A 16,816-nucleotide genomic window follows, 5' to 3' on the forward strand; every position below is an offset into this window, starting at 1 on the left:
TATAACCCTGTCTATATTTTAAAGAGTAGCTTTGTTACTAATATCAATGAAAGGGAAAGCTAGTTGTGACGTAATAGAGTTCAATTTATTCAAAGAAGACTTTTAACTTTGAATACTTATATTGGAGCTTTTCCTCAAAGAACCTAACGAGCTCATAACTCCCCCCACCTTATCTTTTGAAAACATTTGTAAATAAGGGAGGGAGTAGTTTTTCTTTTCTTTTTACATAACATTTGAAGAGGGTCCTAATCTTGAAGGGCTACCCACCCAGTACCTAATATAACCTAACCTTACTTGTCCACTAAATTAAAAAATTATATTCTCCCCCTCCCCCTCACCGAAGAAGATAAAGTACTTTATTTTCCCCACACTCTGAATTTTAATTTGATAAAAAAAGGGAGGTGGAATGGTTCTTTGCTCCACTAGGCAATTTGAGGGAAATAGTCCTTTTACTTTTGAATGAGTTTAATTTCATGATTTTTTTCTGTTAAATGAACTTTTTCAGTAACAAATTTTGAAATCTTAACTCCCACAAAAATATATAACATTATTAAAGCAATTTATAAAAATATATTGGCTTCGCCCCTATAAATATAAAACTATAGAAAGCTTAAGACCAGACTTGGACCTATATAAATTAATAGAGGAACGTTGGGATAAGCCGCTTAAGAGATCTTAGCCGACATACAAATACACACACACATACATACAACTTACTACTTATAAGTAATCATAAATTAACAAAAATTCTTTTTTATAATAAAGCTAGGAAGGATAGGCATTGACCTGTTTGACATACTAGTTCCCAAAGATTTATTATAACGTTTTCTTATTCGTTGTCTCATCAACTTTGGGGACTTAAAGATCGGTTGGTTCATTAAATTGAGTTTTCAAACGTTTCAACCACTGTAATGAGCAATTTTGTGTATCATTGGGGATGTACATTGTAAATCAATTTATTGTCTTATCCCTTTAGATCCCTTATAATAATGATTTTAAAAAAAGTAAAATTATAGTTTGTAAAAAATTCTTCGATCAAGTTAATTATAATTTTTTAAACTAAAAACAAGTTTAAAATCTTCAAAAACAGAGAAGCTATAAGAAAATGTATATAATGTATATATGTGGGATGTGACTGTCTATCTGAACTTAAGATATATCTAACTACTGGACCGATATGGTTCTCATTTACAATGAAGCCTCTACAAAGAACCGGGAAAGTTTTATAGTTATTTTGGGGAAGAACTGGCAGCTGCGAACCTAGCAATTAGGAGCTCTGAAGGAAAATAGCCTAAAACAAATCTAGATGGGTATAACAATTAAATAAACCATCCAAGGACCTATAAAAAGTTCAATCGCTTTAATATTTTTTGAAACGCAAGCTATAGACAAAAAAATCCTTACTGCTTTATATAATTGGAAAACAAACCAAAAATAAAACTACTTAAAGAGTAGCTTCAGTCCAAATATAAAGTTTACAATCAACTTAATTATAAATTTACAAAAGACTTAAAGATAAAAATTTAGATAAAGTCAAAATTTAAGGTGTGCATAGCGCAGCACAAAACATAATGGATGGACTAATGGACAAAGCAATTCAAAGAGCAGATGTTCAATGCTCATAAAATAGAAAGAGAATAAGCAATAATTTTAATTGTAATTGTAAGGGATAATTTGAGCTGGTGTAATAATATGTTAATAGCAATTGATTAAATTTTGTGTGGAATTAAATGCAACCCAAAGTTAGATTACTAATATGGACTCTTTTATTGGTCAGTTCAATCAATCAGTAGAAGCAGAGGGGATTAGGTAAAGTAAGAGGATAAGGGGGGTATCTTTATTTAAGCCAGCTGCAAGTATCACTTTATTAGATCACATGATAATATGGTGCAACATCCAAGTAATTATATATCCATTGTTAGATAACAGCTCATAAAAAAGTAGTTATAGGTCAGTTCTAATTAAAACCTTTTAAGAATTTGGGTTTAGGCAAACTTTAATGTATTTTTCTTAAGATTGTTTCGATGTATTGCTTATCAGAGGGATCTAAAGGGATAAGGCAATGGCCAATAAATTGATGTACAGCCCAAATGATGATACACAAAATACCCCTTCTGTGGATTACAATTAGTAGTTGAAACGTTTGGACACTTGATAAACCAAACAATGAAAATTCATTAAAAGTCCCCAAGAAAACGTTATTATAAAACTTTGGAGACTAGTGTAATAAACAGTCCAATGTCCCCTCCCTCAATGTATATAACCAAAGCAATAAAGATATAGTATTATAATTACGGGGGGTTGATTTGGTTGGTCTCTAGAGGCCTCTAGGGGCGCAGCAGCTATAGTCTATAACCAAAGTAATAAAGATAATTAAAGTATATAGTGTTATAATTACGGGGGAGTTGGTTTGGTTGGTCTCTAGAGGCCTCTAGGGGCGCAGCAGCTATAGTCTATAACCATAGTAATAAAGATAATTAAAGTATATAGTGTTATAATTACGGGGGAGTTGGTTTGGTTGGTCTCTAGAGGCCTCTAGGGGCGCAGCAGCTATAGTCTATAACCATAGTAATAAAGATAATTAAAGTATATAGTGTTATTATTACGGGGGGTTGGTCTCTAGAGGCCTCTAGGGGCGCATCAGCTAGAATATAACCAAAGTAATAAAGATAATTAAAGTATATAGTGTTATAATTACGGGGGACTTTGTTTGGTTGGTCTCTAGAGGCCTCTAGGGGCGCAGCAGCTAGTAAATAACCATAGTAATAAAGATAATTAAAGTATATAGTGTTATAATTATGGGGTTGGTTTGGTCGGTCGTGCATAGATGTTATTTATAACATCTGTGGTAACACAAACTTGCAGAAAAAATTTTAAGGAATAAGAATATGGACGATAAATTGATGAACATCACCAATTATAACAAACAAAATCACCCCCTTTTTTAATATTTAAACTATTGATGATAAAGTTATAAACTGTAGGTTTGCACAACCCAATAAAAATTTGTCTCTATAAATTCTGTTTTAACAAATGGGAAATCGTGTTTATAAAACTTTGGGTACTAGTGTGATTATTGAGTCAGCCATACTTAGAGTAATAAACCAAAGATAAAGGGATAAAACAATCGCAGATAGATTGATGTAAATCTCCAATGATGATACGCAAAATTACCCCTTCTGTAGATTGAAACTATTAGTTGAAAATTCAACTAAAAGTAAAAATAAACAGACCCTCTCTCTCTGGTATTAAACAATTTCATTTTTATACTTAAGCTGTTTTAAAATTATTTTTATTGTAGGAACTCCTTTAGATTATATTTGAATGTTTATCTAAAATTGTATCTATAGGGTTTATGATCTAATAACTTTTGTAAAGGTTTTTTTAGGGTTGTGCCTTAATTGGAAGTTTATAATATAGCTTAAAACCTGTATATTTAAGACAATGGCCAATAAACTGGTGTACAGTACATCCTCAATAATGATAACAAAATTTCCCCTTCTGTAGTGTAAAACTATTGGTTGAAACGTTTAAACACTCAACTTAATGAACCAACCAATTAAATTCACTTAAGTCCCAAAAGTTGTTTAGCCAACGAATGTGAAAACGTCAATATAAAACTTTTGGGACTAGTGTAATAAACAGCCTAATGTATCCTCCCTCCCTGTATTTATAGAGTTTATGATCTAATAACTTGTGTAAAGGTTTTTTTAGGGTTGTGCCTCAATTGGAAGTTTATTAATATAGCTTAAAACTTGTATGATTAAATCATAAATCGGTTCTCAGTCGTACTGAGAAATCATGTGTAGCATCATATTACAAACATTTTTTCATGATTATTAATGGGGTAGTTTCACGAAATGCATTTGAACTTAATTAGTGAACCGCATATTTTTTTGTAGTTAATGGGTTAAACTACATTTATACAGCATATATTTGAAATAAATTTATTTTCTACCACGAAGTTTTAAAATATCAAGACTTGAAAATTGTCTTTTTGTGATATATGCAATTTAAAAAGACGATTTTCAAGTCTTGATATTTTCAAAACTACGTGGTAGAAAATTGAAATTCTTTCAAATATATGCCATATGAATGTAGTTTAACCATTTAACCAGGATAAAATATGCGGTCCACTAAATTAAGTTCAAATGCATTTCGTGAAACTACCCAGGTTAAAATATGGTTTTAATAAATAATTGTAATATCCTCGGAAAGCTGACATAAATACGATGCAAAAAGTTGAAATGATTCCTCCTGAGCTCTTCTCATGGCTAGTAAAATTGAATATATTATGAGCTTAAAAGCTTACAGAAAATTACAAACAATTATCATGTTACTGTTGCTACTAATTAACGTGAACTCTGAATATTTGCTTTATGTTAAATTGACTTAATATTTTTAAATTGTCTTTTGTAATTTTAAGTATATTTGTCTATTTGTGTTAAAAGAATGTAATTAATATTAAGCGTTAAGAATTTTAGGTTTTAAAAATAACATTGGAAACTATTAGAGTTGATATATATCAAAAGTTGAATTGTAAATGAGATACCTAACAGTGAAAATTATAACCATATGTAATACAATTTTATGAATTTGGCAATTTTAAAATGATTCTTGTTTGTAGCGAGGCTATTTTTAATTCACTTTATCTGTACGTCAGCTAGTTAATCCATGATGTTTATGGGAAATATGTAATCATGTAAGGTTTTCAAATAGCCTAAAACCATACCAAAACTACAAAACAAATAGAAAACTTACTCTCAAATTGTAATATAATATATATTACGGACAGACGGATCGACCCTAATTATAGAAAAGCTTCACCTATATATAAAGTAACATAAAACTTATGATGACGTATAATAACATATTCTTATTATCAATTATGAGATTTTCTTCACTTAGGTTAGTTTTAGGCTATTTTTCTGACCCCATCGAGTATAGTGCTGCTGTAGATGTTAGGGGCGCAACCTCAAGTGAAATTGTGTTACTTTTACACTTCGACTATTATAAGCTGATTCAGCTTACAGAAATATAACATGTAACGATTAGACATACGGTTACATCCCTACTTATATCAAATTTAAGTTTGTGCATAAGACACAGTATAAAAATAAAATACTGATCTTACGTAAATTTCAACATAGTAGTTTTTTTTGTTAAAAAAATTTATGTAATAATTAATTATTTGAATTTAAGATAAAAAAAAAACAAAAATTTTATACTGTCAAAGTTTGTATGCATTAGAAATTAAATTTTAAATGAGACACCTAGCGGTGAAAATTAAAACCATATATAATAAAAGTTTCAGAATTTGAAAATGATTGTTGTTTGTAGCGAGGCTACTTTTTAATTCACTTTATCTGTCCATCCGCCATTTAAACGGACCAGCATTTAAAAAAATATGATTTTCTCAGCTGTTTTATAATATAGACAGCTGGAATTTTCTTTTAATTTAAATGCAGAATTACTGTACCAAGAATAAATCTATAGTATAGATGTATAAGCAGATTACTTAATGATTTCCAATTGCAAAGACCTAAAGCTCAGCAGACAAGAATAATTATATTAAACTTTGCTTTCTAAATTCAGCTGTTTAATGCTTTCTTCTACTTTTTGAAAAAGAAAGGGACAATTTTTTTTGAAAAATTGCCATTTCTGTCTAAACTATTGAATTCCTGGTCAACAAAGTATAATGTTATAAGCGAAGCAACTCTATAATCAAGTCCTAAAAATGTAAGTATGTCCATAAACATTATCCTGTATCAAGCAGTTTTTCAACAAATTTACTTACAATTTTGCTTTGACTCTTATACATTTATATTCTAATTATTCAGTTCTGACACTATACAAGTGTTAATGTCCTCTGACCTACCGTTTCAGTGCTTCGCTTTTATGGATGTTGTCATCCTTGTTATAAGCGAAGTTACTCCATATCATACTTTTTTTTGTCCGTCCGTCTGTTAGTCAGTTGGTCAGTAACACTATGGGGAAAATAATGTATACACTTTTCCGTCGGTCTCATTCAAATATATTCATACTTTTGTATCCCTTTCTCTCTCTTTCTATCTCTCTCTCTCTCTGTCTGTCTCTCTCTCTTTCTCTCTCTCTCTCTCTCTCTCTCTCTCTCTTTATCTTTCTTTCTTTCTTTCTTTCTCTCTCTCTCTCTCTTTATCTTTCTTTCTTTCTTTCTCTCTCTCTCTCTCTCTATTTCTTTTTGTGTCTCCCACTCTATCTCCTTCTCTCTCTCTCTCTATTTATTATGACAACTGAACATCTGCTCTATAACTCACTTTGTCCCATTTCCTGTCAATGATTTTTTGATTTTTGATATGTTGTCATCCTTGTTTAAATAGAAATTATATTAGCGGCTTTACAATAGATCTAAACTTACTTTAATGGCTTTACATTCTTTTAAGGCTTTTTTCAAATTAAAATTGAAATTTAACTTTAATCTACAGAAGGGGTATTTTTATGTATCATCATGGGATGTACACTAATTTAGAGGCCATTGTCTTATCCCTTTAAATCCCTGTATATATGAATAGGCAACATTTGAAATTGAATAGGAAAATATTAGTTAAGCATCATATAAGCTTTTACAACTCATGCATAATACATTTATCCAGGGAGGGAGGGGACATTGGGCTGTTTATTACACTAGTCCCCAAAGTTTTTTAATAGCGCTTTCTCATTAGTTGGCTAACCAACATTGGGGACTTTTCTTGAATTTTAATTGGTTGGTTCATTAAGTTGAGTATCCAAATGTTTCCTTTTGTGTATCATCATTGGGGATGTACATCAATTTATCGGCCATTGTCGTGTCCCTTTAGATCCCTGGTTATATAAACATAAAACTAAGTGTTACATTTACACCAACCCCTACTTTTTTTATCCCCTTCTTAATTTCATTGTCTTTTTTCGCTTCTATCCCTTTTTTTAGGTTTTAGTGCTTTTTCTGTTGGTTTAGATTTATACAAAAAAGTTAGAAAATGCGTTATGTAAATACTAGCGATTTTTTCCTCCTAGAGGCCTCTAGGGGCACTTGAGGAGGGTAGAGTTCAATCCAAAAACCATTTTTTCATTTTAGATTATGAAAAAAAGGGAGGGGGAGGATAATTTTTATTTTGGGCGATTTCTTTGGGAGGGTGGTAGTACCCTCCCCCCAAATAGTTATAAACCTTCCCAGGACCAGGTGCTATTCTCTTAAGGAGAACCCAATCGATTCAGCGGTTAGCGAGATCCTTCGGTACAAACAGACATACATCCTGTTACTTTATTACAAGGATTAAAGTAAAAGAATAGAGGGGACACAAGTTGTATGTAACTATGACATTGTCTAAAGCTTGGGCACCCTTTTATGGGCCTTATGATAGCTTATGCATTTATTTTCAATATAAAGATAAATTTAATTTCCACTGACATATCCCTGCCCCCTTACAATGCTTTAGAGTATAGACTACTTCTATAACATTTAGTTTATTATCCGTGACATAATAAAACCATTTTCTATATTAGTGTGTAATCATTTCCGCTTATAATTTGATAAAAAGGTAACTTAACAAAGTGTTTAAAAAATCAGCCATATGACGTCATAAAAATGACGGAGATGAGAGGAAAAGTGGGAAAGAATCCTTAAAAAAGAGATGGATAATCCCTAAATTTTATGACGTCTCAAGGTTGATTTTTAGACACTTTTTAAAATTACTTAAAAAGACATAATTTTGCTAACATAAAAGTAGCATAATGTTTATTTGTGTGTACCAATAGATCTCGCTAACCAATAGACCGATATGGTTCTCCTTTACAGTGTAGCTTCTTATAGGTCCTGGTAAGGTATCACTAACCTAAAATCGCCACTAGATAAAAAAGAAAAATAAGACCTCACTAAAAGAATTTTACTTTTTCTATTTGAATTTAAAATAAAAATGGGGGGTCAAATTCAACCCCTAACCACCTAGAGGCCTCTAGAGGCGTAGCTGCTAGCATTAATATAAATCAGATGGTTTTAGCTTTTGCTATTGTAAAAATTGGCGGAAATCATTGGACACTCCCAACATCACTATATAGTGTTGTATATTGGCTTGGATGCTCGTTTTTGAAGCGAAGCTACTTCATAATTCACTTTGTCTGACGTCAGTCATTCCGTAAAACTATAGTGGAAATGTGATTTTCTAGGCTGCTATTCAAGATACACGACTTAAATTTTGAAAAGATTCTCTATACTTAAATGAGCATCTAATAATTCACTTTGTCCATCGGTCTAACAATCAAAAAAGAAAAAGGTATACTTTTTTTAATTCTTGAATTTAACAAAAGCTCCTTTTTGTGCTTTGCTACTTATGGATGTCGTCATTCTTGTTTAAATTTTTACTACTTTTCACTTTATTATTTCTATCTGTCTATCATAGAGAAAATAATAAAAGAGAGGAATCGAGGTATTTGAAGGACTAAAATAGGCAGTGGGCTTAGATGCCTATATTGAGCAATTGCCGCGCTGAATTTTTATTGTTATTCCACCACTTTTCAAAATGGGAATATTTTTAAATTAAATGTAATTTCAAGACAATTATAGTTACTGTTTGAAGCATACATCTGATTTTTATAGAAATATTTTAAATTATTATCTATTCTGATGAAACTTTTTGAAAGGGTATAAAATTATCATTATTAATTTCTCATGAATTTGCTACTGACTTTAATCATTACGCACATTATTAGTTTATAATATTTATATTGCAGTCTATTTAACTTCTATTTCTTAATAAATAAACGTTTTTACAAATTAATATAAACATTTGACTGTAAATCATAATAATCAATTTTTCAGTGCCATCTAGCTTTGGATATAGAACTAGAATATCAAAGCGTTCATCTATTTTTATTTTTGTCTGTATTTTTCTTGTTTTGGATTTTTGTCACTAAAGGGCCAAACCCTGAGGGGTAAATAACATCATAAAAACGAGTATTGTCTTTGAAAGAGCATAGATAGCATTAAAGATTATTCACTTATTTAGATTATTCAGTTTTGAAATATTTTATTTAATATTTAGCCTTAGTTTTTATGTATGTCTTTGAAGTAGACAACTAGCGAACCTGGTGGCTGAGAGCTAAACTATTAATCTTTTATTAGTAAACATTTTAAAGTTTTATCATGTTAATTAGATTTAAATATTACATTTAGGCTAATTTGAAAAAAAATAAATTTTCGATCATAAAAGTTAGATCCTCCTATTTTTAAACTAGGTGAAACATACTTTTCTGCCGCACCAAAACATCAACTGGCTGTTTGTTTTTTTAAGATTCTAAATCAAATTATATTTTAAATATTTTCCTTCAATTTTTTTATGATTGATATACAAAAAGCCAGTTGATGTTTTACTTTTTTGTCTGCTAGATTTTCTTTAAAAATTTAGGTATGGGGAAGTAGTATTTTACCATGAAAAGGGGGTGAGTATTCTTGCTCTTATCCTTTTTCCTTATGCTGTCTATCTATCTATCGGTCCATGTCATAAGGAAAAAGGATAAGAGCATAAATACTCACCCCCTTTTCAATGTAAAATACTATATATCAATAATTATGTGTGTGTGTCTGTCTGTTTGACCTTGCTGACTGCTGAACTGATATGGTTCTCCTTTACAATTCAATAATGTTGAGCTATCCCTTCCACAATGGCTAGATACTAACTGTTTTATCCCTACAGGCCTTTAGGGGCACTTCATATAGTAGAGGGGGGTGGGGAGATACCTCCTCAATTATAGTTTTAAAAGAAAAATTCTAAAAAAAATTGGGGCAGTGCATAAAAAAATTGCTATAAAATAAATATCTGTACAGGATAGTACACCCTCAATATAAAATGAATAACAAAAGAATTGAAACAAAAAAAGATGCTACTATTATATCATCCACTAGCAGTTACGCCCCTAGAGGCTTCTGGAGGCACTTGAGGTGATGGGGGTTTGAATTCGTCCTACCCCCCTTTTATATTTTGATTTTAAAAAGAAAGTAACATTTATTTGGGATGTTCATTTTTTTCTTCCGTTTATATTTCTCTTGTTTATATTGTGGTTCTCTTCCCTTAAATACTTTATTCATCTATCTATCAATCTATCTTACTATCTATTTGTCTATCCATTTTTCTATATACTTATCTATCTATCTATCTACATATATTTATTGGCCATTGTCTTATCCTTGAGATCCCTGTATCTCTCTCTCCACCTACACTCAATTAAAATTACTAAATTTTTCAAACGACCATTTGCCAATGGATATGATAAATGTATGCAGGGATCTACAGGGATAAGACAATGGCCAGTGAATTGATGTGCATCCCCAATGATGATTCACAAAATTATCCCTTCTGTAGATTACAATTAGTTGTTGAAACGTTTGGACACTCAACTTATTGAACCAACAAATTAAAATTCAATTATTGTCCCCAAAGTTGTAGATCCAAATTACCAAACGTTCTTATAAAACTTTGGGGACTAGTGTCACACTCCCTGCAATGGATATGATAAATGTTTCTCAGTCAATTGTGGCTTCTGATAAATTTTCATATTAGCGCAAATACTCTATAACTTAATTTGTCTGTTTGTACCATAGAATATCTTCTTTGGTTTGTACATATATTCTTTGGAGGAATTGTTATTTACTCAGCCGCTATTTAAGCTATGTAGACCTCTTATTTTTTGGTTATTTTTAGATTAACTAACTATTTACTTTATTGTTTAAAAGTTACAATTTAACCCTTTACAGTCGGGCCCCTTGCCGCACCTTAATCGGTCGGGGGGGGGGGGGGGGGGGCGTTCAACGCTCCCCCTAATTATCTCAGTTCCTATTAGAGCTAGAGAGCTAAATTTTTTTGTGCAAGTCCCCTGTTTGATAATGAATTTCCGACCTTTTATAAGTCTAAGTCAATTTTCGCTTCCTTCACCCTTTTATTTAACAACCTTTGTTTTTAGGTCTTTTTTTATTTAAAAATTTCAAACGGCTGTAATTTTCTTATTTTTGAAGCTAGAAGAAAAATTTTTTCCCAGAAAATGTTTATTTCTTATGTAAATTTTACATAAGAAATATCAAAATATAAATTTCAGCGGCCGCAGCTGTACTTGGCAGCTGCCAGCCGCCGCAGTCGGCGGTCGGCGGGAAAACGGCGGCGGATCTTCATGAAATTTTAATACGTTGTGTAGACATGTAGAAAAGCTTAAGTTTAAAATTTGAAGTCTCTAAGTCAAAAATTGCGGCCACAGGAGCCTTTTAAAGATTTCTGGAAACCTGGAGGATCAGGACCTGCAGGATCATACCTGGAACCTGAAAGTGACTTGAACACCTGTATTTCATATAAGGATGTACTACTAGAGGATTTTTTAGTATTTTGGTATGATAAAATGCTTTGTTTTAGTCAAAAAAATATTTTTGCTCTTTACCTGGATGACCCTGCCAGGTTTGCTGGCATCCTGTGCCCGCCAGGATGGAGATATTCAAAAAATTCCAACTCTCAGTTATGTGTCATACCCATACTTAAAAAGTCAAGCAGTTTGGGCTCTTTATCTTTCACACACAGAAAATGAGATAGAAAAAACCGGATGGGGGGGCGTTCAACGCCCCCCCCCCCCAACCGTTAAGGGTTAAGGAGGGTGTCAACTTCCCCCCCCACTCCCCCTTCCTCCCCCAACCTGAAGATACCCTAGAGGCGTAGCTGCTAGTTTTTCATATGACCTATAAAAAGCTCACTGTAAAGGAGAATCATCATCGTCAGACAAGCATAACATTATTTTATATTATAATTTAATACAATATTCATTCATATAAGAATAATATATTTATAAAAGCATCACTGTGAAAGAAATCCATATCAGACCTTTGAGACAGAAATACGTACAGACATCCTGTTGCTGTAATGTAAGATTTCTTATGGCTAAATTCGTTGAATGCGTTTTTATACCCATAAATAATAAACTTGAAAACTAGGAGCTTTCCTTTTAACAGAAACACTCACTACCCCCTCACCCCTTATTTTTAACTTATTCAAAGTAAGATAGAGGGGAGGGGTCTTATGCTCAACTAAGCACATTTAGGAAAATTTGTTGAGGAAATATTCAACGAACTTGTAACACATTTGGGCCAATTTTCTACCTTAGATTAAGCTTCGATTCTACAGGTTTTCTTTCATTTTAGCAAATTTTTTTATTTGTAAAACTTTAAAAATATGCTATACATAATTATATATATTTTTTTCTTTTCTTTGTCATATGTTTCAAAGTTACTACTATAGGTATCCTCCCGTAAAATATATGAAAACCTTATCCGAACCGATAAGAAGCTTCACTCTAAAGGAGAACCAGTTTGGTTCAGCGGTTAGCAAGACCTTTCACAACAAACGCACATCCTGTTACCTTCATATAAGCTGAGACTCTTTATGAGTTGGTAAAAAATAGAAAAAAAATGCTATCAATATTTTATTTTGTAGTTTTATCTGGACACTCACCTAAGCTTCCAAAGACAGGGAAGGAAGGGACATTGGACTGTTTATTTCACTAGTCCCCAAATTTTAATATAACATCTTCCCAGGTTATCATTCGTATAGGTGGACTTTAATTTTCGTATATCATTTTGTTTACAATAGTATATATGGTCTTACTCTAAAATTGTATCAATTTTGTTATACTATAGTATAGAAAATTTGTTGGTTCTACGAAAGTATACCATCGTTATGCAATAATTCTTACGAGGGTACGAGAAATTTTGTTAGTACTAGAGACATATATTATATACGAAAACCATTTTTCGGCCGTGATCCAGTGGGTTAGAAAATTAGTACGAGGCGGTAAAAATTAATACGAATAAAAATTAGTACAAAGCACAAAAAATGTAAACGACAAATTTAAAAGAAAAGATTTAGGACCCCTTGCAAATTTCGTACGACAATTAAAAAATTGATACGAAGGGATGCAAAAGTAAGCTCAAATTGTTTACATTTCTATCCAAAAGTACTACCACTTTTGTAATTTTTATGTGATGCCATCCAGACAGTTTGAACAGAATTATATTTCCTCAAAGAATATTATTGAGTTAAGGGATAAATTTCCATGTGTTTAACTCTGTTTATGCATAATAAGAGTACTTCATAATTTGAAGTAAGGTGATAAATTTTATTTTTCAACTCTATCATGACTTGACTTAACTCTTGACTAGATTTGATTGACTTACCTCAATAGTTTAAATTTTGTAACTATTAAAATCAAAATATTGAAAAATATTAAAAAAAACAATTAAAAGGGAAACAAATTTGATTAAGATTTACTTTTACATTTTTAAACAACCATATATTTTTTTAAAAACCAAAAAATAAAGTTTTTCTAAAAAGTAAGAGACATTTAGCGGCGAAAATTTTAACTATATAAGGTAGAAAATTGTTACAATCCATTTAAAATGTGCATTCAAAAGTGAATAAAAGCCAGCTCGCCACAATTTTATACACAGGGAGGGAGGGGACTTTGGGCTGTTTTTTACACTAGTCCCCAAATTCTTAGTATTGTTTGTTTGCTTAACAACTTTGGGTACTTTTATTGAATTTTCATTGGATGGTTTACAACTTGAATATCATTTATTTGATAGTTTGTTCTTCCAGTAGGAGGGGAGGGGTGGGGTAAAGTGGGTTCTTTGTTCGTTCTTTTAGCCAGCTACAAGTTTCACTTTATTAAAGTACATGATAATCTGGTGTAAAATCCATTTAATAATAACCCATTATATAATACTAGCAGTTACGCCCCTAGAATCTTGTGGCTCTGTATTTAAAGGGGAGAGAAAAAGCCTAAAACCTTCCTAAAACTTAAAATAGAATAGCATAAAACCAATCTAAGACTTAAAATAAAATAGCCTAAAACCATCACAAGACAAATATTAGGCTTACCTGAAATAGAAAGCCTGATCAGTAGTTATTGAGATCTTAAGTTTCAGAACATAAAGCCTTACTGCTTTATATAATAGAATTCTTCTTTTATATTTCTCTATGTATATCTTTTTAAAAGAGAAGCTTTTCTATATTTAGCGTCAGTCCGTAGTTCGTCCGTACGTAACAGATAGCTTTTTATGTTAATTTAGGCAAGTTATAATAGTCCTATTGATTTTAAACTTTTCAAAATGATACCTGCGGAGGTACGATTTAGAAAGCGTAGCAACTCTATAATCGTTACCAGAATGTCCGTATGTTCATTTTAAACATTGTGATTTTTAACTTTTTTAACAACAAATATTTATGTTATATAATCATCGGATAGATATGATTTTTGGAGTACTGATTCCTATTACAATAAGGTACCAAGATTTCAAGCAAAGCAATTCTGTAATCAAGTCCTAAAAATGCCAGTATGTCCTTAAACAGAATTCTGTATTTTAATAAGTTTTGCAACAAATATACATATATTTTTTTCAAAACTTTTATATTTTTATTTTGTAAATAAAGTTCTGACACTCTATAAGGGTTAATGTTCGTCTGTCCTACCATTTCAGAGCTTAGCTTTTATGGCTGTTGTCATGCTTGTTATTATTCACTTGCAGCAGGGGCGTCCAAGCTTTTTTATTTGGGGGGGTAAAATTTTGAAAAAACAAATTTTTTTTTTGGGGGGGGGGGTAATCTTTATTTTATAGAGGTATTTTTTTTGGGGGGGGGGGGTAAAAATTGAAAATCCAAAGTTTTGGGGGTGACCCCCAAATTCATTTTGGGGGGGTAATCACCCCATTGCCAGCCCCCCCCCCCCCCCTTGGACGCCTATGTGCAGCTGCCCCCCTTTTAGTGAAATAAGGCGACATAAAAATAGCCTCTACCATCTAGGGGCTTAAATCTAAAAATAAGATAGCATAAAACCATCACAGGACCTATGTGAACCTTCCCTTAAAAGGAGAATTCAATCAGTTCAGTAGTCTATGTAATCTTAAGCTTTAGGCAAAAAAATCGTTACTACTTTATATAATAAGATTAAGAGTCTTTCCAGGTTGTTCTTACACTGTTAAAAATAATTTTTTTATTTAGTATCAAATGATACTCTGGAGAGTATTGGACCCGACAGTACGCTACAGCTATATAATTAATATATAACACTATGTAATACTGTATAACACAATAATTGTTACGATATAGAATAACAACATTTTTTAGTATCGATTGATACGCTCTAGGGTAATAAAGAATACGCTGTAGAAAAGTATATTAAAATAGTAATATTTTATACGTTGTAGGGTATCGGAAAATACGCTAATGAAATGTATATAAATTTAGTACTACTTTATACGCTCTAAGGCACTGGAGAATACGCTACACAGAAATGTTTATAAATTTAGTACTATTTCATACGCTCTAGGGCACTGGAGAATACGGTACAGAAATGTGTATTATTATATAGTATAATTTCCTATGTTCTAGCATAAAAATCAATACGATGCAGAATTGTTTATTAGTAGCGAAGCTACTCTATAATTCACAATGTCGGTCCGTCGGTCCGTCCGTCTGTCCGTCCGTCCGTCCGTCCGTCCGTCCGTCCCCGTCTGTCCGTCCGTCCGTCCGTAATTAATGAATTGGGGGAAATGTGATTTTCTCGGCTCCTACAAAAGATAGAAAGCTGAAATTTTTTGACAACATTCCCATCATTAAGGAGCACAATTATAAAACATCAATGGCGGTCGGACTGCTTTTTAGCAGGTTTTAGGCTATTTTTTATATTTTCCAAATTTTCCCCATAACTTTGGTGTTTATGGTCCGATTTTCAAAATTTTTTCAGTTAAAGATATCCAAATTAAATTTCCCGTCATTTGAAGAAAACAACAAAGACGGTCAAGACTGCCTTTTTGCAGGTTTTTGGCTATTTTTATATTTTTCACATTTTTTTCCCCATATCTTTGGTGTTTATGGTCCGATTTTCGAAATTTTTTCAGTTAAAGATATCAAAATTAAATTACCTGTCGTTTGAAGAAGACAACAATGATAGTCAGACTGCCCGTTTGCAGGTTTTTGGCTATTTTTACATGTTTGACGTATTTCCCCATATCTTTGGTGTTTATTAAAACTTTTTCCTGTTTTTTTCTCCAATAAATCTATTCTTGATTTTAATAAATACACTTTAAATCTACTTCTACGTATTCCCATCCACAATTTTTGTGCTTCTAGTTTATAAATTATGGTTGGTCTGTCCGTACGTCCGTCCGTCCTTACGGATAGCTTTTTAGGCATGTTAGAATTGACCTATCAATTTTAAACTTTGCTTGATGACTCCTATAGTATTTAGGTACCATTTTTTTGTAATCATTATCGGAATGTCCGTACGTACGTCCGTATAGCAACAAATTTTTATATGATCTAATTATCCAATCGGTCTGATTTTTAAAAGCGAAGCTTTTCTATAATTAGGGTCGGTCCGTCCGTACGTCCGTCCGTAACGGATAGCTTTTTTCGTTTATTTAGACATGTTAGAATTGTCCTATCGATTTTAAATTTTGCGTGGTGATTCCTTTAGTAGTTAGGAAAGATTTAGAAAGCCTAGCAACTCTATAATCATTACCATAATGACCGTACGTCCATTTTAAACATGTTGATTTCTTTACTTTTATAGCAACAAATTTTTATGTGATCTAATTATCCAATCGGTCTGATTTTTGGTATACTGATTCCTGGATCAACAAAGTATAATATAAGCGAAGCCACTTTTTTTTCAGGTGGTTCCCCTCAAAATTCCAAGTGTTTCACGTTAAAATACATGCAGGATATCCCTGTAGGGTAAGGGTTCCCCGCAGGGGTCAATAATAAATAAAGAA

This window comes from Acartia tonsa, chromosome 7 (assembly GCF_053477335.1).
Source record: "Acartia tonsa isolate MP-2025a chromosome 7, ASM5347733v1, whole genome shotgun sequence".
NCBI lineage: Eukaryota > Metazoa > Arthropoda > Copepoda > Calanoida > Acartiidae > Acartia > Acartia tonsa.